The 24,110-nt window shown below is 46.4% G+C and overlaps 1 protein-coding gene across 2 annotated transcripts in view; it reads left to right on the top strand.

The window, feature by feature from the left end:
* The window catches only part of ZNF131 (zinc finger protein 131), a 79,968-nt gene continuing 55,858 nt past the window's right edge, over window positions 1-24,110 (top strand). The window contains exon 1 of one of the 2 annotated variants that reach the window (XM_068155397.1): window positions 1-105. The gene's annotated coding sequence lies outside the window, so the exon portion shown is untranslated. The remainder of the gene's footprint in view (window positions 106-24,110) is intronic. The other variant, XM_068155398.1, reaches the window with a different exon arrangement.

Genomic DNA, 24,110 nt, shown 5'->3' with positions numbered 1-24,110 from the left:
AATGCGAGTCGCTATTGGCTAGCGGTTGCTCCGCATTTCAACGTGCTAGGGAGCAGGAAGCAGTAACCGGTGAAGTAAAAGCGCCAAGGCGTGGAACTTCTCGCGGTGAGTATCTAGCGGAACCGCTTCCCCGCCCTGCGGAGAGCCACGCTGCCGGGGCGTGATCCAGCCGGGAATTGAAAAAGGATCGATTTAATGCGCGCTTTGATGACGCAACAACGACTAATGAGGTGATGGTACTGCTAAATGCATGGGTCAGGCTGGCACCGGTGGGGTTTCTTTATCGGGGGCGCCTCCATGGGTTACTCGTGCCTGTCAGCAATTTTCCGCGCCGTTCTCGGAGCGCCCGTGCCCAGTGAGCATTCGGTGTTGGCTAGGCCTTCCGTCTTCTCCCGCTCCTGGTACTCGCCGGGCGCTCATTGGCTCTTTCGCCTGGGGCGGGTACTGCCGCTGCCTTACGATTGTCGAGAGTCGCGCTAACTGCCATCAGCGCACGTCAACGGGGCTGTAACGGGTAGACGGGAGGCTGCAGCCGACCGCAGGGGTGTGTGGGCTGAAGTTCAGAGGCGGCGGGTGGCCGTGAGGAGTTCCGGTGGGACGGAGGCGAGTCTCTGAGAGCTCCACGGACTTTCGGGCCCGTGAGGACTGCAAGAGGCAGGTCGCGGCGGCGCCTCGTACCCGTCATGGGCAGTGACAGACCTTTTCCGCTCCTTAGCAGTGCGACACCTTACGTACGCCCTTCCTTGCCCTGTTCGGTAGGGCGTGAGTGCCTGGGTCGCCTCTGCCTCGGAGAGAGTGAAGCCTTGTCTATAGCTGAGCAGGGACCAAGGGGATGGCTTGCATCATTGCTCCATGGTGGTTGTTTTTAAAGAAAAATTGAGTGAACTGCACAAGAAGTTCTTATGTCTTTGTTATTTTGAAGCAACCACTGCAGTTACCTACCAAACTTCCCTCAATCTTTCCTGACATAGCTAGGAGATCATAGAATGGCAGGGGTTGGAAGGGACCTCTGAAGATCATCTAATTCAACCCTCCTGCTAGAGCAGGATCACTCAGAATAGATCACGCAGGAACAACATCCAGGTGGGTTTTGAATGCCTTCAGAGAGGGAGACTCCACAACCCCTTTGGGCAGCCTGTTCCAGTGCACTGCCACCCTCAAAGTGAAGTTTTTTTTCCCCCCCCTTTGTGTGGAACCTCCTGTGTTCCAGTTTATGTCCATTGCCCTTTGTCCCATCACTGGACACCACTGAAAAGTTTTTGCTCCGTTCTCCTGACACTTGTCCTTTACATATTTATAAGTGTTAATCAGATCTCAGTCTCTGCTTTCTCAGGCTAAGTAGACCCAGCTCTCTTGACCTTTCCTTTGTAAGGTAGATGTTCCAGTCCCCTAATTTAAGAGAACTTTCTACTGCACCAGGTCAGCTGGCAGCAGATGAAGTACATCTGTCCCAGAGGAGGGGAAAGGTCACAGTATACGAGAATGGCCTGTCCACCAAAGAGAAAAAGATTCTGGGAAGGGAATTGGCAGGTCTCATTCATAGGGCTTTAAACTAGATTCAAAGGGGGAAGGGGCTGAAACCAGTCCCCTCAGGCAGGAGTCTGGGGGTGATAAACTAGAGCCAGAGGTGAAACCAGCAGCCCGGCTGAAGTGCACATACACTAATGCACAAAGCATGGGTAACAAAGAAGAGAAGCTGGAAGCCTTGTTGCAGCAGGAAAGTTATGATGTAGTTGCCATCACAGAGACATGGTGGGACGACTCACATGACTGGAGCACTGCAATTGACAGCTACAGGCTCTTCAGGAGAGACAGGCAAGGAAGAAGGGGTGGCCCTGTACATCAGGGAGGTGCTAGATGCCATTGAGCTGGAGATCAGGGACGATGGGGTTGAGTGCTTGTGGGTGAGAACTGGAGGGAAGACCAGCAGGGCAGACACCTGGTTGGAGTCTGTTATAGACCACCCAACCAGGAGGAAGATGTTGATGAGTCATTCTATAGGCAGCTTAAGGCTGTCTCAAGATCTCCGGACCTTGTTCTCATGGGTGACTTGAACCTGCCTGATATCTGCTGGGATCTCAACACATCAGAGAGGAGGCAGTCTACGAGGTTCTTAGAGTGCATGGAGGACAGCTTCTTATCCCAGGTGCTGCGTGAGCCTACCAGGGGTAAGGATTCAGTGACTAGAATAGAATAAACCAGGTTGGAAGAGACCTTCAAGATCATCATGTCCAACCTATCATCCAACACCACCTAATCAACTAAACCATGCAACCAAGCACCCTGTTAAGTCTCCTCCTGAACACCTCCAATGACGGCGACTCCACCACCTCCCCGGGCTGTCCATTCCAATGGGCAATCACTCTCTCTGTGTAAAACTTCCTCCTGACCTCCAGCCTGAACCTCCCCTGGTGCAGCCTGAGACTGTGTCCTCTTGTTCTGGTACTGGCTGCCTGGGAGAAGAGACCAACATCTGCCTGTCTACAACCCCCCTTCAGGTAGTTGTAGAGAGTGATAAGGTCACCTCTGAGTCTCCTCTTCTTCAGGCTAAGCAGCCCCAGCTCCCTCAGCCTCTCCTCATAGGGCTTGTGTTCCAAACCCCTCACCAGCTTTGTTGCCCTTCTCTGGACACGCTCCAGCAAGTCAACATCCTTCCTAAACTGAGGGGCCCATAACTGGACACAGTACTCGAGGTGCGGCCTAACCAGTACAGTGTACAGGGGCAGAATGACCTCCCTGCTCCTGCTAGCCACACTGTTCTTGATGCAGGCCAGGATGCCATTGGCCCTCCTGGCTGCCTGGGCACACTGCAGGCTCATGTTCATCCTACCATCAACCCATCAACCAGCACCCCCAGGTCCCTCTCTGCCTGGCTGCTCTCCAGCCACTCTGACCCCAGCCTGTAGCACTGCATGGGGTTGTTGTGGCCGATGTGCAGAACCCGGCACTTGGATGTGTTAAATCTCATGCCGTTGGATTCTGCCCATCTGTCCAGCCTGTCGAGGTCTCTCTGCAGAGCCTCTCTACCCTCCAGCAGATCAACTCCTGCCCCCAGCTTGGTGTCGTCCGCAAATTTACTGATGATCGACTCAATGCCGTAATGTAAGGCTATGCTTGACCTCCTCTTCATCGATAGGGAAGGGCTGATGGGTGATGTGGTGGTTGGAGGGTGTTTAGGGGTCAGTGACCACGAGATAATTGAATTTTCAGTATTCAGTCAAGCTAAGAGGGGCAGACCTCCACTCTGGAACTCCAGAGGGCAGACTTCAGGTTACTCAAGGAACTAACTCGAAAGGTTCATTGGCATAAAGCCCTTAAAAATAAAGGGGTCCAGAAGAGCTGGACCTGCTTCAAGGAAGAACTCTTGAAGGCACAGGAGCAGGCTGTGCCAATGTGCCAGAAGATGAACTGTTGGGGCAGGTGGCCAGGCTGAATGGGCAATGAAATTCTAGTAGAACTAAGGGGAAAAGAAGAGGGTGCATCATCTTTGGAAGAAAGGGGAGGCAACCCATGGAATGTTTAAGGATGTTGCTAGATCATGTAGGAAGAAAATTAGGGAGGCAAAAGCACATTTGGAGCTTAGACTGGCCTCTGCTGTGAAGGACAACAAAAAGTCTTTCTATAAATACATTGATAGAAAGAGGAAGGGCAAGGACAACCTCCACTCCTTGGTGGACATGGAGGGGAACGTTGTATCAAAGGATGAGGAAAAGGCAGAGGTACTTAACACCTTCTTTGCCTCAATTTTTACTAGCAGGACAGAATGTCTTCCAGACAGCTGGCCTGCAGAGCTGGCAGAAGGAGCCAGGGAGCTGCAGTTTCCTTCTGTTCCAGGAGGAGGGGCTAGTTAGAGATCTCCTCAGCAGCTTGGATCCCCACAAGTCCATGGGACCAGATAGGATCCATCCTAGGGTGCTGAGAGAGCTGGCAGATGAGCTGGCCAAGCCACTCTCCATCATTTTTCAGCATTCCTGGCTCACTGGAGAGGTCCCAGAAGGCTGGTAGCTGGCCAACATGGTGCCCATCCACAAGAAGGGCCGGTTGGATGTGCCAGGGAATTATAGGCCTGTCAGCCTGACCTCAGAGCCAGGCATGATCATGGAACAGGTCATCCTGAGTGCAATCACACAGCACTTAGAGGATGGCCAAGGGATCAGGCCCAGCCAGCATGGTTTAGGCTGGATGTTAGGAAGAAGTTCTATACAGAGAGAGTGATTGCCCATTGCAATGGGCAGCCCGTGGAGGTGGTGGAGTCACCATCATTGGAGGTGTTCAGGAGGAGGCTTGATGGGGTGCTTGGTGTCATGATTTAGTTGTTAAGGTGGGTTGGATTGGTTGATGGTTTGGACGCTATGATCTTGAAGATCTATTCTGTTCTATTCTGTTCTGTTCTGTTCTGTTCTGTTCTGTTCTATTCTATTCTATTCTATTCTATTCTATTCTATTCATGGCTCTCTGCTGGATTCTCTCCTTGTCTTTCTTGACCTGGGGAGCCCAGAATTAGATGTTATATTCCAGGTGACACTTCACCAGGTCAGAGTAGAGGGGGAGGAGAAGCTCCCTCGACCTACTAGTCACACTCAGTGAATCCCAGGTTGCCATTGGCCTTCTTGGCCATGTGGACCCGTTGTTGGTTTGTGGTCATCCTGTTGTTCACCAGGACTCCCAGGCCCTTTACCCTAGGGCTGATCTCCAGCAGGTCAGCCCCCAACTTGTATTCATACGTGGGATTGTTCTTCTCCAGGTGCATTACTCTATACTTGCCCTTGTTGAATTTCATTAGTTTTTTTTCCTGCCCAACTCTCCAGCATGCCCAGGTCATGCTCAATCGCAGCACAGCCTTCTTGCATGTCAGCCCCTTCTCCCAGTTTGGTATTGTGGGCAAACTTGCAGAGGGTACAATCTGTCCCTTCATCCGGGTCATTGATTAAGATGATCTGATATAGGTGATCCCACTCTGGCAGGGAGGTTGGACTAAATGATCTTTTGAAGTCCCTTCCAACCCCTAACATTCTGTGATGTTGAACAGAACTGGACCCAGTACTGACCCCTGGGGAACACCACTAGCCACAAGAATCCAACTAGACTCTGCCTCACTGACCACAACCCTCTGATCTATGTCCTTCCACCAGTTTTCAACTTGCCCTTCTGTATAGACGATGGAGATTGGAATCAATACGGCTGACCAATATGATCAAGTATTGTTCCTTTATTGTCCCAGTGTTGCAGGCCTATGGTGCAGGCCTGTGGTGCGAGTATAGCACAGTAAAGTAAAGCGTAGAAGAAGAGGAGAAAGGAAAGGCAGAAGTGTGTAGCAAGGGAACTTCTACAACTTATATAAACTCGGAGTGCCCTGTTGGCATGGCTTCCTTGGTTCCCTATGAGTGACCACACATCGCACTATTATAGATTATTGGTCCAACTACTAATGACACAATGAGGTTGTTGATGCAGGTGCATGTCCTGTTGTCCCAAGATAACTTTCTATGTTTATAGCTACCAGTGCCTTGTTTTAGTTACATGCTGCAGGCACAGCACTGTTTTGCTAAACTGCCAGCTGGCTCTGCCCTTATGCTGAGCATGGCCTACCACCATGTCAGGCTCTAGGCCTGCACTGCCAGATTGCTCACGCTGCTCGTCACTGGCATTGCCACAAATCCCCCTTTTTGTTCTTCTGAGTAATCTGGTCATGGGAGTTATTCTCATCCCATACAAGATACTACTTGCATACACAGAAGCAAGCAAGGTAAAGCTAAGCTGTATAGCAAAAGCAAGAGTTCTGTAGCGCAGCATGTCTAACAGACTGATGTAAACCATACAAGGCGCAAAGCTTAAGTTGAACTAGTTACAATGCTCTACAGAGATGGCATAATACATGGTCAAAGATAACAAACATTGTAAAGAAGAACTTAGAGCTTAACAGTTCCGATCTTTACATTTCACTCCTCTTATTGACAGAGAAGACTTGATTATGCCTGAACACATTGCACACAGAGATTGAGGCACAAATGCAATCCTTAGCACTGTCTTTTACAATCTGCTTTAGGATTATGTTGCATCTTTATTTTCTCTAGGATGGTCAAAAATCATGAATTGTTTAATGGTAGCAAGATTTCTTTAATCTGTAAAGGTAGATCTGGCCAGGCTCTAGCTTCACAGACAGAAAACTTGCAGGCAAACAGCGAGGGCAAAAGAGCTTCATTGCCTTGCCCAATATAAAATTACACAGAATAATGTGTTTTTGCTTATCCTAGTAATGCTGATCTCTTAATGTTCACACAACAGTTAAGCAGTCACAACACTCAGTTATGAGTTAGATGTTTTCTGTTGACATCTTGCTTTATCGTGACAGTCGTTGAGGTCAGTGCTAAGCAGGTTTGCTGATCACAGTATCACAGTATAACTTTAGGTTGGAAAGGACCTCGAGGATCATCGAGTCCAACCTATCAACACAGACCCCATGACTAGACCATGGCACCAAGTGCCACATCCAATCTCCTCTTGAACGTCTCCAGGGTCGATGACTCAACCACCTCCCTGGGCAACCCGTTCCAATGACGAATGACTCGCTTGGTGAAGAACTTCCTCCTCACCTCTAAACCTCCCCTGGCGCAGCTTGAGACTGTGTCCCCTTAAAAAAAAAAAAAACCCAAAAAAACCCGCGGCCCCGCAGCAGCTGCGTCAGGGCGCTGCCCACGAAGCCAGTTCCGCCGCCCTCCAGCACCCTCATGATTGTCATTTTCATGACAGTTGTGCCGTGTTCATGCTGTCTTGTGATGAGAGGGTTACGGCACTTTGCAAAGTTGATGTTTCTAGGGTTACAGCATTTCTGGGGTTACCATGAGCTAATTTTTTTTTGCTATGGGGGTATTCTCTCTTTTCCCCCTTTTTTTTTTTAATAATCTCTACTAAGCAAAATGTAAAGATGAAACTTTATCCTCTAGGATGTCTACATTCAGAGGCACATTTAATTAACAAGAGAGAATACAAAGTTATCAAGCAACCACAATATTCAGTCCTAATTCACATGATGCTGTGGTACATTCTTCTGATTGATGCTGTTTGATCCCAGATTATCATAACAGTTATTGTGATTGATGTTTGACTTCATGGGAAATGCTGTGTCCTCATGGTCTTGATTCTTCTGCTGTTGTTTATTGCAATGATTGCAGTTAGCAGAAAAGAAGGCTCGAGGTGACCTTATTGTGGCCATCCAGTATCTGAAGAGAGCCTACAAGAATGCTGGGGAGGGACATCCTAGCATGTCAGGAAATGACAGGACTAGGGAGAATGGAACAAGGCTGGGGATGGGAAGATTCCGGCTGGATGTGAAGAAGAAATTCTTCACTGTGAAAGTGGTGAAGCCCTGGAATGGGTTGTCCAAGGAGGTGGCCGAGGCCCCATGCCTGGAGGTGTTTAAGACCAGGCTGGACGAGGCTCCAGCCTGCCTGATCCAGTGTGAGGCAGGCCCATGGCAGTGGTTGGAACTAAATGATCCTTGTGGTCCTTTCCAACCCTGACTCATTCCACAAGTCTATGATTCCACAGATTTGTAACTAATTTTGACTGTTTTTTGTTTGTTTTTCATGTGAGCTATTTTTAAATTTTAAATGAATTTTGTTTCATTTTTAAATATTTTTAAGTCTATTTTTTATTAAATTGGTTTAATTTTGTTTTGATTTTATGATAGATATATATTTTTTCTAAGTTTAATTTTAATATTTTTGTCATTATTTTTCCATGTTTTGAATTGTTTTTATTTAATTTTTAAAATTTATTTTAATTTCAATTTTTTGTAAATTATTTATATATTTTTTCTTTTTAATTCTAATTTGAGTAGTTTAATTTTTTAATTTTATTTTGAATGTATATATTTTATTATTTTTTGTTTTTTATTTTGTTTAATTTTTTGTTATTATTTTCTGTTCTGAATTTATTATTTTTATATGTTTAATATTTTGAGTTTTAATCTAGTTCTTTTGTTTAATCTTTAATTCATTTTAATTTTTGTTTTTAAATTATTTTTATACTGTTTTAATGTGTTTTTTTCTTCATTGCACTTTATTTTTTTTAATCTGCACTTTTAAATTATTTTTTATTAACTTTTTTGTTTTGTTAATTTTAATCTAATTTTGATTTTTTCTAATTAATTTTTGTTATTTTTGTATTCTATTTTAATTTTTCTTTGTTCTTTAAATTTTTATTATTATTCGTAACTTTTTTGTAATTTTAAAAATTTATTTATTTTTTACCTTCTTTATTTTTATTTTGTTATTGTAATTTTTTAATCTGTATTTCAATTTGTTATTCTAATCAATTTTTTATTTTCTATTTATTTTATTTTTTTTTGTAATTTCTATTTTTTTCTCTTATCTAGTATTTAATATTTTATTTTTTTATCTTATATTCTTCATTGTAATTATTATTTATTTTGCATGTGTATTTTATTTAATCTGTTTTCTATTTTAATTTTTATTTTTGCTTTTTTATTATATTTTTTAACCTTCTTTTCTATTAATTCTTTATCATTTTTCATTTTAATTTTTAGTTTTTCTTTTTACAGTTTTTTGTTTGTTTTAATCTAGTAGTCTTGATAATCCTTATTTTTACTTTTTGCTAACAATTCTTATATTTTTTGTTAATAGCTATTCTGTGTTAGTAATCCTTATGATTTTTCAGTGTGTCATATTAATTTTTAATATTTTGTTTTTATTGTTGCTCTTCTATTTTATTATTATTCTGTTATTTAGTACTCTATTTTGTGTATCCAGAGTTTTTGTGCTTTTGTTATATATTTCTATGTTTAAATTTCTTTGGTTTTATACTTGTTACCTTTTTGTTTACCTTTTTTTTTTTCATTTTTTGTATTTTTTCTAGTCTATGTCTAAGAAGGAAATATAAAGATGTTACCTTAGCTAAGGAATACTTTTAAAAACAAATACCTATTTACTAGAAACCTTAACTATATTACATGGAGCTCCTTTGAAATGCCTAGGCACACAACTAAGAAGGTTCGAACCAAAAGAAAATCTTACAATGTGAACTCATTACTAAGTACTTACACCTTACTACAATTACTATGTACTATAGGTTGGACTCAATGATCCTTGAGGTCTCTTCCAACCTTAGTTATACTGTGATACTAGGTATCTGTAAATACCAAATGCTTACCATTCATTATGCTTACCAGGAAAACTTAGCAGAACTCTAAATAACAAGTCTCTTAAGGACATTGCAATCAGAAATGAAAAAATTAGCACTGTAGCTTTAAATCAGAGCAGAGCTTTGGTTGGCAAGAGTCTTACCAGAAAATCCTCCCTTTTCTGGGTGTGGGGGTAGGGGTGGGTTGAGGGTGGCTAGCAAGGTGTGCTCTAGTTGCTATTCTTTCTGTATTGGGGTCTTAACGACTTGCAGCCTATCATGTCTGAGTGACCATTGTTCCACCCATACTGGATTATGTGTTTTCCATTTTGATTTGAGAGTTGGTTGCTGACTAGTAGCCGCTACAGAGAAGGAACAGTAACAAGTTTTGCTCCTAGCAAATTTAAGACATCTCAGCCCAAAAGAGCAACTGGAAGAGTTAACACGTACGGTCTTACAGTGATTGATTTGCCGTAGTTAAAAGCTAATTGCACTGGCTCTTTGCTAACCCAGGTTGTTTGGATACCTTTTAAACACGACTTCAGCATTTGCCATGAGCAATGGCTAGTGACCATTCCAGTTACGACAAGGTATAATGATGACATCGTCTCCAGTATCCATAATCATTGAAAATTGCATAATTTGTCCAAAAGGGTGTCTGATAGATACAATCTGTTCCAGTTTTCCCTTTTGGATTTCTAGGGCCAATAAGATATTAGGCATATCGGTGGAACCCGAGCCTTCTTGCCCTTGGATCCTGTTAGAAGTTTTAGGTACTCGGGACTCAGATGGTATTAGCTGAACAATTTCTGTCCCAACAAGAATGCTAACAGGAGGGGCAATGGTATAGAGCATAATTTTCATAGCCCAGTCATAATCAGAATGTATTGAACCAGGAATTATAAGGATGCCCTGTCTAGAGGTAGACAATCTGCCAATTAATAGAGCACAGGGTCTGTGACCCAGAGGACCGTGTCAGTTGAACTCGACAACACTTTGTGGATTCAAAAGTGATACGCGGCTGTTGTCAGGTCTGCTATGCGCTGGCAGAGGGGGCTGGGGGGGGGGGCGTGGTCCAAGCACCCTGGTTTGGTGTCGTCGCGCGGGGTGTATTTGCGCTGTGGGAGCACCTTCCCTGCCTGCCACAATCTCGAGTAAAATGATTAGGTCTGTGACACTTTAGAGTCAGCAGTCAGGCAATTTGATTTAAGGTACCTAGGTTTCTCAGAGGCACGATGATTTCCACCCAGGTTGTTTCCCTTGTGCAGTGGTCGTATTGGTGGTTTCAGGCCTGCGTCTATGGCCGTGGCTAGCTATGTTACTGTTTGTCGATGCTTCATTCGTCGTTGCGTCCAGCAGTCATGAGACAGTGGCACCTGTTGATAAAATGCTGAGAACCTGTTTAGTTTCTTCATTAGCATTGTCAAATGCCAAAATATCCAGCATTTTTACCTTCATATCGTGAGTCAGGTCTGAATTAGTATTGAATGCCATATGTATGGTATGGTATCGACAAAAGAACCAAGTGGCCCTGTTAGACCCTGCTGAGTAGTGAAAAGCACAGGATCAGAGTTATTGCCCTGGATTCTGGACCACTCTTTCATCGCTATATCCTGACTTAATTGCAAAGCCTTATCAGGAAGCTGCAATTGCTGATATGATCTGGCAAAGGTCTGGCCCTAACGAGATGGTTAACCCTGACACCTCGGAAAGAGTCTGCTGGCTGCTGGGGCGTGGCTTCTGAGGCATTTGCAAGTGAATTGCCACTTAATTGAGAAGTTGCAAGGCCTGAGGCGGTGTGACTTTCAAGTCTGCTTGCTGACAGGGGCTGAAACTCAGAGAGCACTGTCTTAAGATGTAACTTTTGTTGCAATCAGAATATCATCCATAGACTTATAGATGAGAAAGTCACAATTGTAATGGGTTGGGGCAAACCCCCTCCCCACCACGCGCAGAAATAACGACTCAGACAAACAGATTGCAAAAGTGATGGAAAGTTTAAATAGAGAACAGTGAGTGCGTGCAGAGAATTAGAAACACAGTGACAAGAAGAAACCCCAAAACAGACCCAGAGAGATCCCATCCCCACCTGAGGGTGCACCCAAAACCCCCAGGGCTCCTCCTTCCCCGCCCACTGCTAGGCTAGTGTGACCATTTGAGGCTGTCCCCTTAAGAAAGGGAATATGGTGGTCGGATGTTTGTAAACGAAAAGACAGATCTAAACTAATTTCATTGGTAGATTGGGAGGAAGCACCGTCTGAACTGGGAGTGCAGCAGAGTATCCTGGGCATTCCTGCACTTTTCTGGTCAGTCTGTCTTCCCCCCTCCTTCGGTGGCATGCAGCTTTCTGGGCTTTCGGCCAGACTCGGCCTTGGGAAGATATAAGAACTTTCTAACACGTAACAGCCTAACTTCTTCTAATTAATCACTGCTTTTCTTTTCTCTTTTCTCTCTTTCTAACCCTCTCTGGGGAAAGGGGAAGAGAAGGGGGAGCAGAGGTGGGGAACCCCCTCAGCAGAGGGGGGAACTCTCATTTCTGTGCTTTTTCATTGTATATCTTTGTATATATTGTAAATTCTGTATATTCCCCTGCATATCCTATATTGCTTAGTTAATATACAGCATCCACTGCTTTGCTAATTCAGCTGTGAGTTTTTTTTCTTCACTTTCCGGGGGGGGGAGGCCTTTCCCTTCCAACCCTCGACAGCTAGTCTCAGCTGGCCAGATCTGAGACTGCCCATCACCCCCGTGGCCTCGGGCCTAACCAGGCCCATGGCCAGGAGATCTCTCCCCCAGTTACCATGTGGTGAAGAGGAAGGAAAGAGGAAGTGCCAGACCCCGCCGTGAAACTTATAGTGGTGCAAGGGATCATGGTAGGAAATAACCTAATTTCCTGTGTCCACCCACTGGGCTGGACTTCTGGACACAGGAAACGCCCCTGTAGCAGAGGGCACCCAGCCCAAACTACGAGAGGAGCCACCCCTTATTTCATACCATAATGCCTGCACCCAAACACATCATCAAATCAGAAGAACTTCTGATGACATGTCCGGCGAAGTCCGTGTCTTCATCTGGGTGTCCACCCAAACAATCTCTCATTCAGGCTCAAGTGTCTGTCCATTCCAGTTCTTCTTCCTTCATCCAATGGAACCTCCCAGCGATGCAGAGCTCATTCTCCTGTGGTGCAAGTTCTCCGTGGATTGGTTGGACATCCTGGTCACCTGGAAAAGCCTCACAACTTCTCAGCCAAGCCTTTATTCTCACCTATATTTACTCGGCGGCATATTCTCCACCCCTGGGGCAGGCCAGTCGAAACAATCCAACTCCACAACTGCCTTTTTCAATCCATCCAGGGTGCCGCAACCAACCGCTTCCAACTGCGGTCCAAAACTACACGGATGCATGTCTGAGGTACTCCGCCCCCCCACTAGGCGTACCCGTACCAAGGCAAGACAGCATCCGGCTGCACACACCCCCCTGGAAAGGGAGGGGCTGCACCACAGCTCACTGAGAAGAAGGGAGGTGGAACCAGGCGCTCGGTGCCGTTTTCGGAACTCATCCGAAAATGTCGGGGAAAGAGATTGGAGCCGGCCCTACTGCAGCCCGAGCACACAGCCAGGTCCGCCACCGCTGCTGCTCGGCAAACAGCAGGGTTCCGCCCACCTCTACCGCTGCGGCACAGAATCAAAATCACCTCCACCCCTCGGGCACTCAAACGGCTTCTCCAGCAAAAGCCATACACGCGTTCTCAGAGCCCTTGAAAATGGCTTTCCATCTGGAGTCCCCGTCGGCCCCCCAGGGTTTCGGGAGCTGGCTCGCCCGCTTGCAGTGGCTGGCTCTATCCCCGCAGCGAGAACGGACCTGACTCTGATCTGCTCGCTGCTGTCCCTCCCCACTTTGCTGCCCACCGCGGAGGAAGGGCAGGTTCCGCGTTCTCAAGCGGTACCCTGATGGTTGAGAACCACCTCTGCTTGAAATAGCAGGAGAGGGTCCGTGCCACCGGCAGCACACCAGTTATCCCCCCACAATCCACAAGAACTCACACGGTCGCCCTGGCAACATCACTTGAGCCCCCAACTGCCAAACCCAAACTGACACCCAGAACTAAATTTAAACTCTCCATATTTTGCAATCGATCTGCAGAGTGGGCACAACAGCCAACCCCACGTTGGTGCACCAAAAATGTAATGGGTTGGGGCAAACCCCCTCCCCACCACGCGCAGAAATAACAACTCAGACAGATTGCAAAAGTGATGGAAAGTTTAAATAGAAAACAGTGAGTGCGTGCAGAGAATTAGAAACACAGAGACAGGAAGAAACCCCAAAGCAGACCCAGAGAGATCCCATCCCCACCTGCGGGTGCACCCAAAGCCCCCAGGGCACCTCCTTCCCCCCCCACTGCTAGGCTAGGCTCAGCTGGCCAGATCTGAGACTGCCCATCCCCCCATGGACTTGGGCCTAACCAGGCCCATGGCCGAGAGATCTCTCCCCCAGTTACCAGGTGGTGAAGAGGAAGGAAAGAGGAAGTGCCAGACCCCGCTGTGAAACTTATAGTGGTGCAAGAGATCATGGTAGGAAATAACCTAATTTCCTGTGTCCACCCACTGGGCTGGACTTCTGGACACAGGAAACACCCCTGTAGCAGAGGGCACTCAGCCCAAACTACGACAGTCTATCTAAATGGGAAGAGAGTGCCAGAGAATTCTGGCATGCCTTGAGGCTACCCATTGATATCGGTGGGTAGCGTCTGCCTTAACCTAGGACTCAGTAGATGAAGACTTTTTTGAATCCTCCGGGTGTAAGCAAATTGTAAAGAAGACAATCCTTCAAATGAATAATAATCAGGTCCCAATTTGTGGGGACTGGGAGTTAGGAGGCCAGGTTGTAAGGCACCCATCTCCTCAATGATTGATTGCTCTCAGACCATGTAATAAACACCATTTGGTAACATGCGGGTGTCAAAAGGGATTAAAAAATGTGTTGAAAACAACTCATTGATTACAGCAGTTGTGTATCCTGACTGTAGCCCATAGGTAGCTATGGTGTGTCTAGCTTCCTTTAACATTTGTCAGTCCGGAGATTACCATACTCATTGGTAACCTTCTACAGATTCTCCATCTGTGACTACATTTCCCACAATACCTTTCCACCAGCGCAGCGGGACAGTTCCCTGTCCCTCCCACCACCTGATTGCCCTATCGGGACTCGATTGGAACCTCCGTTGGAGTGCTATACTCACAGTATCACAGTCACAGTATCACAGTATAACTAAGGTTGGAAGAGACCTTGAGGATCATCAAGTCCAACCTATAAACACTGACCCCATGACTAGACCATGGCACCAAGTGCCACGTCCAATCTCCTCTTGAACGCCTCCAGGGATGGTAACTCCACCACCTCCCTGGGCAGCCCATTCCAATGACGAATGACTCGCTCGGTGAAGAACTTTCTCCTCACCTCGAGTCTAAACCTCCCCTGGCGCAGTGTGAGACTGTGTCCCCTTGTTCTGGTGCTGGTTGCCTGGGAGAAGAGACCAACCCCTTCCCGGCTACAACCACCTTTCAGGTAGTTGTAGAGGGCAATGAGGTCACACCTGAGCCTTCTCTTCTCCAGGCTAAACAATCCCAGCTCCCTCAGCCTCTCCTCATAGGGCTTGTGTTCAAGGCCTCTCACCAGCCTTGTTGCCCTTCTCTGGACATGTTCAAGTATCTTGGTGTCCTTCTTAAACTGAGGGACCCAGAACTGGACACAGTACTAAAGGTGCAGCCTAACAAATGCAGAGTACATGGGCACAATGACTTCCCTGTTCCTGCTGGCCACACTATTCCTAATTCAGGCCAGGATGCCATTGGCCCTCTTGGCCACCTGGGCACACTGCTGGCTCATGTTTAGGCGGCTGTCGATCAGCACTCCGACCCCAGCCTGTAGCTCTGCATGGGATTGCCGTAGCCAAAGTGCAGCACTCGGCACTAGGACTTGTTGAATGCCATCCCATTGGACTCTGCCCATCTGTCCAGTCTGTCGAGGTCCCTCTGCAGAGCCTTTCTACCCTCTAACTGACTAACATCTGCTCTTAACTTGGTGTCATCTGCAAACTTGCTGATGACTGACTCAACCCCCTCATCCAGATCATCAATGAAGATGTTGAAGAGGACGGGGCCCAGCACTGATCCCTGGGGGACGCCACTGGTGACTGGCCGCCAGCTGGGTGTGGTACCATTCACCACCATTCTCTGGGCTCGGCCCTCCAGCCAGTTCCTAACCCAGCACAGAGTGTAGTGGTCCAAGCCACGAGCTGACAGCTTAGCCAGCAGTTTGCTGTGGGGGACGGTGTCAAAGGCCTTGCTGAAGTCCAGGTGGACCACATCCACAGGCCTCCCCATGTACACCAGATGGGTCACCTGATCATAGAAGGAGATCAGGTTGGAGAGGCAGGACCTGCCCTTCCTAAATCCATGCTGGTTGGACCTGAGCCCTTGGCCATCCTTCAGGTGTGCAGTTATTGCCGCCAGGATAATCTGCTCCATCACTTTCCCTGGCACTGAGGTCAGGCTGACTGGCCTGTAGTTTCCAGGTTCCTCCATCCAACCCTTCTTGTGGATGGGGACCACATTGGCCAGTTTCCAGTCATCTGGGACCTCACCAGTGAGCCAGGACTGGAGGAAAATGATGGAGAGCAGCTTGGCCAGGTTATCTGCCAGCTCTCTCAGCACCCTAGGATGGATCCCATCCGGTCCCATGGACTTGTGAGTGTGCAACTGCCTCAGCAGGTCCCGAACTAATTCCTCATGGATTTCTGGGGTATTACACTGCTCCCTGACCCCATCACCCAGCTCAGGAGGCCACTCGTCCTGAACTCCTGCCTTGCTGTTAAAAATTGAGGCATTTAGGACCTCAGCCTTTTCCTTGTCTTCAGTCACCGTGTTCCCCTCCAGGTCCAGTAAGGGGTGGAGGTTCTTCCTTCCCTTCTTATTGTTAATATATTTGTAAAAATGTTTTTTATTGTCTTTGATGGAGGTGACCAGCTTCAGTTCCAACTGGGTTTTTGCCTCCCTAATTTTATTCCTACATAATCTAACAACTGCCTTGAACATACCTCGAGAAGTCTTCCCCTCCTTCCAAAGGTAATACAGCTTCTTTTTTCCCCTTAAATCCTCCAGGAGCTGCTTGCTCACCCAGGCCGGTCGCCTTACCCGCCGGCTCATCTTTCAGCACATGGGAACTGCCAGTTCCTGTGCCTTCAAGAGCTCCTGTTTGAAGTAGGTCCAACCCTCCTGGACCCCTTGGTTCATGAGGGCTTGTACCCAGGGGACTTTACAAATAGAATCATAGTGCCATAGTTTCATTCAGGGTTGGAAGGGACCACAAGGATCATCTAGTTCCAACCCCCCTGCCATGGGCAGGGACACCCCACACTAGATCAGGCTGGACAGAGCCTCATCCAGCCTGCTCTTAAACACCCCCAGGGACGGGGCCTCGACCACCTCCCTGGACAACCCATTCCAGGGTTTCACCACTCTCATGGTGAAGAACCTCCTCCTCACATCTAGCCTGAATCTCCCCACCTCCAGCTTCATTCCATTCCCCCTAGTCCTATCACTACCTGATATCCTGAGAAGTCCTTCCCCAGCCTTCCTGTAGGCCCCCTTCAGATACTGGAAGGCGACAATTAGGTCTCCTCGGAGCCTTCTCTTCTGCAGACTGTACAGCCCCAACTCCTTCAGTCTGTCCTCATAGGAGAGGTGCTCCAGCCCTCTGATCATCCTCGTGGCCCTTCTCTGGACACGTTCCAGCACCTCCACATCCCTCTTGTAATAGGGGCTCCAGAACTGGACACAGTACTCCAGGTGGGGTCTCACCAGGGCTGAGTAGAGGGGGAGGATCACCTCCCTCGACCTGCTAGCAACACTTCTCCTGATGCAGCCCAGGATCTGATTGGCTTTGCGGGCTGCAAGTGCACACTGAGAGCTCATGTTGAGCTTTTTGTCCACCAGCACCCCCAAGTCTCTCTCCTCAGGGCTACTTTCCAGCCAGTCACTGCCCAGCCTGTATTTGTGCCTGGGATTGCCTCGACCCAGATGCAGGACCCTGCACTTGCTCTTATTGAACTTCATGAGGTTGGCTTGTGCCCACCTCTCCAGCCTGTCAAGGTTCCTCTGGATGGCCTCCCTTCCCTCCAGCGTGTCTGCTGCACCACACAGCTTGGTGTCATCAGCAAACTTGCTGAGGGTGCACTCAATGCCACTGTCCATGTCCCCCACAAAGATGTTGAACAAGACAGGTCCCAGGACTGATCCCTGAGGGACTCTGCTTGTCACTGGCCTCCACTGGGACATGGACCCATTGACAGCCACTCTTTGGGTGCGGACATCAAGCCAATTCCTTATCCATCTAGTGGTCCACCCATCAAACCTATGTGTCACCAGTTTGGAGACCAGGATGTGGTGTGGGACAGTGTCAAAGGCTTTGCTCAGGTCCAGGTAAACGGCATCAGTTGCTCTCCCCTCATCTATTAATTTCGTCACCTGCTCATAGAAGGCAACCAGGTTGGTCAGGCAGGATTTGCCCTTGGCGGAGCCATGCTGACTGTTCCCAATCACCTCTTCACTATTCTTCTGAGCCAGTAGTGACTCCAGAAGGATCTGCTCCATGATCTTTCCAGGCACAGAGGTGAGACTGACTGGCCTGTAGTTCCCTGGTTCCTCCTTCTTACCCTTTTTGAAGATGGGGGCAATGTTTCCCCTTTTCCAGTCTGTGGGGACTTCACCAGATTGCCATGACTTTTGAAATATAATAGAGAGGGGTTTAGCAACCTCATCTGCCAATTCTCTCAGTACCCGTGGGTGTATCCCATCGGGTCCCATGGACTTGAACACTTTCAGGTTCTTCAGGTGATCACGAACCTGATCTTCACTTACAATGGGCAGTTCTTCCTCCCCGTCACTGGCATTGTCTTCCATAACATCAGGAGTGTGACTAGAGGCCCTTGCAGTGAAGACTGAGGTAAAGAAGTTATTAAATACCTCAGCCTTTTCCTCATCACTTGTGACCATGTCACCAGTTTCCTTTCTGAGGGGGCCCATACCTTCCCTAGTCTTCTTCTTCCCATTAATATACCTGTAGAAGTTCTTAGTGTTCCCTTTAATCTCCCTGGCTAGATTCAACTCAAACTCTGCTTTGGCTTTCCTAACCAGGACTCTTGCTGCTCGGGCAGCTTCCTTATATACCTGCTGTTCTAGCTGTCCTTCTCTCCACTGCCTGTAGAGTTTCCTTTTAAGTAATAGTGTGTCCAGTAGCTCCTTGCTCATCCAGGCAGGCCTCCTAGCATTCTTACCTGCTTTTCTCTTTGTTGGTATACAGAGCTCCTGGACACAGAGGAGGTGGTCCTTGAATACTGACCAATAAGTTTCTTAAACAGGCTGAAGTTCGCCCTCCGGAAGTCCAAGGTGAAGGTTCTGTTGATGCTCCTCCCTGTCTCCCTGCCTATTGAAAACTTCACTATCTCGTGGTCACTGCACCCTAGGCAGCCTCCCATGATCACATCTCCCACCAGCCCTTCCCTATTGGAGAACAGCAGGTCAAGCAGAGCCTGTCCCCTGGTAGGCTCGCTTAACAGCTGTGTCATGAAGCAGTCCTCCATTCGCTCCAGGAATCTTCTGGACTGCCTCCTCTCTGCTGAATTAAGTTCCCAGCAGATATCTGGTAGGTTGAAGTCGCCAACAAGGAGAAGATCTGATGATCTTGAGACAGCCTCCAGTTGTTTGTAGAACAATTCATCAGCCTCCTCATCCTGGTTGGGTGGTCTGTAACAAATTCCAACCAGGATGTCAGATTTGTTAGGCTGCCCTCTGATTTTAACCCACAGGCTCTCAATTCCCTCATCTTCCACCTCGAGTGCTGTGGCAGAGAGTGACTCCCTAATATACAGAGCCACCCCTCCTCCTCTTCTCCCTCGCCTGTCTCTCTTAAAGAGCCTGTATCACAGTATCACAGTATCGCTTAGGTTGGAAAGGACCTCGAGGATCATCGAGTCCAACCTATCAACACAGACCCCATGACTAGACCATGGCACCAAGTGCCACGTCCAATCTCCCCTTGAACGCCTCCAGGGTCGATGACTCAACCACCTCCCTGGGCAACCCGTTCCAATGACGAATGACTCGCTCGGTGAAGAACTTCCTCCTCACCTCGAGTCTAAACCTCCCCATGCGCAGCTTGAGACTGTGTCCCCTTGTTCTGGTGCTGGTTGCCTGGGAGAAGAGGCCAACCCCTTCCTGGCTACAACCACCTTTCAGGTAGTTGTAGAGGGCAATGAGGTCACACCTGAGCCTCCTCTTCTCCAGGCTAAACAATCCCAGCTCCCTCAGCCTCTCCTCATAGGGCTTGTGTTCAAGGCCTCTCCCCAGCCTTGTTCCCCTTCTCTGGACACGTTCAAGTGTTTCGATGTCCTTCTTAAACTGAGGGGCCCAGAACTGGACACAGTACTCAAGGTGCGGCCTAACCAAAGCAGAGTACATGGGCACAATTACTTCCCTGCTCCTGCTGGCCACACTATTCCTAATGCAGGCCAGGATGCTATTGGCCCTCCTGGCCACCTGGGCACACTGCTGGCTCATATTCAGGTGGCTGTCGATCAGCACCCCCAGGTCCCTCTCTGTTTGGGAGCTCTCCAGCCACTCCGACCCCAGCCTGTAGCTCTGCATGGGATTGCCGTAGCCAAAGTGCAGCACTCGGCACTTGGACTTGTTGAATGCCATCCCATTGGACTCTGCCCATCTGTCCAGTCAGTCGAGGTCCCTCTGCAGAGCCTTTCTACCCTCTAACTGACTAACATCTGCCCCCAACTTTGTGTCATCTACAAACTTTCTGATGACTGACTCTACCCCTTCATCCAGATCATCGACGAATATGTTGAACCCTGTAACCCCCTAGTGTAGCACTCCAATCGTGCATGTTGTCCCACCAAGTTTCTGAGATGGCGACTATATCATAGTTCCCCTGGTGGATCAGGACCTCCAGATCCTCTGCTGATTATGTCTGGAATGTAGGAGGCGGGGGGGTGTAGCACAGCTGAAACCGCTGGGGGGAAGGGGCCGGTGGTGCGGGCCATGTCTGCCGCCGCCATGGGGGCGGCCGCTGCCGGTGTCAGTGCTGGTATCTGCGGTGTGTCGGTCGATGCCGCCTTGATCGGAGCCGCCAGTACTCGCGGAGGCCATGGCGGGTCACTGGAGGCATCGCCAGGAGAGCTGCCGGGGTGTGGGGTGCCGCTGGAGTGTGTATCGTGAGAAGCACAGAGGGAGGACCTGAGCGACGCTGAGAAGCCCAGCGTCGCTACAGCCAGTCGTACTGACTGGGAGAGCCCACCGTGCCACTGGAGGACTGGACTGACCCCTGAGGGTAAGATCTGCCCAGTTGCCGGGGAGAAGGGACTTGATCTGCTCCATGATCTTTCCAGGCACAGAGGTGAGACTGACTGGCCTGTAGTTCCCTGGTTCCTCCTTCTTACCCTTTTTGAAGATGGGGGCAATGTTTCCCCTTTTCCAGTCTGTGGGGACTTCACCAGATTGCCATGACATTTGAAATATAATAGAGAGGGGTTTAGCAACCTCATCTGCCAGTTCTCTCAGTACCCGTGGGTGTATTCCGTCGGGTCCCATGGACTTGAACACTTTCAGGTTCTTCAGGTGATCACGAACCTGATCTTCACTTACAATGGGCAGTTCTTCCTCCCCGTCCCTGGCATTGTCTTCCATAACATCAGGAGTGTGGCTAGAGGCCCGTGCAGTGAAGACTGAGGTAAAGAAGTTATTAAGTACTGTAGACGACGGAGATTGGGAATCAATACGGCTGACCAATGTGATCGAGTATTGTTCCTTTATTGTTCCAGTGTTGCAGGCCGATGGTGCAGGCCTGAGGTGCAGGCCTATGGAGCAGGCCTGTAGTGCAAGTATAGCACTGTAAAGTGTAGAAGAAACAGGAGACAGGAAAGGCAGAAGAAGTGCGTAGCAAGGCAACTGCTACAACTTATATAAACTCGGAGAGCCTTGTTGGCACAGCTCCATTGGTTCCCTATGAGTGACCACACATTGCACTATTACAGATTATTGGTCCAACTACTAATGACACAACGAGGTTGTTGATGCAGGTGCATGTCCTGTTGTCCCAAGATAACTGTCCATGTTTATAGCTACCAGTGCCTTGTTTTAGTTACATGCTGCAGGCACAGCACTGTTTTGCTCCACTGCTAGCTGATTCTGCATTTATGGCCTACCACCATGTCAGGCTCTAGGCCTGCACTGCCAGATTGCTCACACTGCTCGTCGCTGGCATTGCCACAAATCCCCCTTTTTCTTTTTGTGAGCAATCTGGTCATGGGAGTTGTTCTCATCCCATACAAGATGCTACTGCAAACACAGAAGCAAGCAAGGTAAAGCTAAGCTGTGCAGCAAAAGCACGAGTTCTGTAGTGCAGCATGTCTAACAGACTGATGTAACCCATACAAGGCACAAAGCTTAAGTTGAACTAGTTACAATGCTCTACAGAGATGGCATAATACATGGTCAAAGATAACAAACATTGTAAAGAAGAACTTAGATCTTAACAGTTCCGATCTTTACATTTCACTCCTCTTATTGACAGAGAAGACTTGATTATGCCTGAATGCATTGCACACAGAGATTGAGGCACAAATGCAATCCTTAGCACTGTCTTTTGCGATCTGCTTTAGGATTATGTTGCATCTTTATTTTCTCTAGGATGGTCAAAAATCATGAATTGTTTAATGGTAGCAAGATTTCTTTAATCTGTAAAGGTAGATCTGGCCAGGCTCTAGCTTCACAGACAGAAAACTTGCAGGCAAGCAGCAAGAGCAAAAAGAGCTTCATTGCATTGCCCAATATAAAATTACACAGAATAATGTGTTTTTGCTCATCCTAGTAATTCTGATCTCTTAATGTTCACACAACAGTAAAGCAGTCACGACACTCAGTTATAAGTTAGATGTTTTCTGTTGACATCTTGGATTATCGTGACCGTCATTCTGGTCAGTGCTAAGCAGGTTTGCTGATTGTCATTTTCATGACATTTGTGCCGTGTTCGTGCTGTCTTGTGGTGAGAGGGTTACAGCACATTGCAAAGTTGATGTTTCTAGGGTTACAGCATTTCTAGGGTTGCCATGAGCTAATATTTTGCTATGGGGTATTCTCTCTTTTCCCCCCCCCTTTTTTTTTTTTAATAATCTCTACTAAGCAAAATGCAAAGAGGAAACTTTATCCTCTAGGATGTCTACATTCAGAGGCACACTTAGTTAACAAGAGAGAATACAAAGTTATCAAGCAACCACAGTATTCAATCCTAATTCACATGATGCTGTGGTACATTCTTCTGATTGATGCTGTTTGATCCCAGATGATCATAGCAGTTGTTGTGATCGATGTTCGACTGCATGGGAAATGCTGTGTCCTCATGGTCTTGATTCTTCCACCATTGTTTATTGCGATGATTGCAGTTAGCGGAAAAGAAGGCTCGAGGTGACCTGTTCGTGGCCATCCAGTATCTGAAGAGAGCCTACAAGAATGCTGGGGAGGGACATCCTAGCATGTGAGGAAATTACAGGACTAGGGAGAATGGAACAAGGCTGGGGATGGGAAGATTCCGGCTGGATGTGAAGAAGAAATTCTTCACTGTGAAAGTGGTGAAGCCCTGGAATGGGTTGCCCAAGGAGATGGCCGAGGCCCCATGCCTGGAGGTGTTTAAGACCAGGCTGGATGAGGCTCTAGCCTGCCTGATCCAGTGTGAGGAGTCCCTGCCCATGGCAGTGGTTGGAACTAAATGATCCTTGTGGTCCTTTCCAACCCTGACTCATTCCACGAGTCTATGATTCCACAGATTTTCTAACTAATTTTGAGTGGTTTTTTGTTTGTTTTTAATGTGAGCTATTTTTAAATTTGTAGTTAATTTTTTGCTTCATTTCTTTAATATTTTGAAATCTACTTTCAATAAATCTATTTCATTTTTGTTTGATTTCATTATATGGATTTATGGGGTTTTTTATTATTTTTTACATGTTTGCAATTGGTTTTATTTAATTTTTTAATTTATTTTCATTTCAATTTTGATTTTGTAAATTATTTTTATAGTTCTTTCTTTTTAATTCTAACTTGAGTTGTTTCACGCTTTATGTTGAATGTATTTCTTGTATTATTTATTTTGTTTCTTTTTGTTATTTTATTTAATTTTTAGTTATTATTTTCTATTGTGAATTTATTATTTTGATATGTTTAATATTTTGACTTTTAATCTAGTTCTTTTGTCTAATATTTAATTAATTTCAAATTTTAAAATTTATTTCTATACTGTTTTAATGTGTTTTTTTCTCCATTGCATTTTATTATTTTTTTTTGTCTGCACTTTTTAATTATTTTTTGTTAACTTTTTTGTTTGTTAATTTTAATCTAATTTTGATATAATTTTATTCAATTAATTTTTGTTATTTTGTATTTTAATTTTTTTGTTCTTTAAATTTTTATTATTATTATTTTTAACTTACTTTTTGTCATTTTTAATTTATTTCTTTTTTTACCTTCTTTATTATAATTTTTATTTTCTTATTGTAATTTTTTAATCTGTATTTTAATTTGTTATTCCAATCAATTTTTTCATTTTCAATTTCTTTTATTTTTGTAATTTCTATTTTTTTCTTTTTATCTAGTGTTTAATAGTTTATTTTTTATCTTATATTCTTTATTGTAATTATTTTTTATTTTGCATGTTTGTTTTATTTAATCTATTTTCTATTTTAGTTTTAATTTCTTATTTTTTATTATATTTTTTAACCTTTTCTATTAATTCTTTTTTATTATAATTTTTCATTTTAATTTTCTCAACTTTTTCTTTGTATAATTTTTTGTTTGTTTTAATCTAGTAGTCTTGATAATCCTTATTTTCATTTTTTTGCTAACAATTCTTAT

Source organism: Melanerpes formicivorus, unplaced genomic scaffold, assembly GCF_026170545.1.
Source record: "Melanerpes formicivorus ecotype bairdi unplaced genomic scaffold, bMelFor1.0.p_v2 SCAF_31, whole genome shotgun sequence".
NCBI lineage: Eukaryota > Metazoa > Chordata > Aves > Piciformes > Picidae > Melanerpes > Melanerpes formicivorus.
Note: the sequence above shows the minus strand (reverse complement) of the source record. Positions and strands in the feature narration are given on the sequence as shown.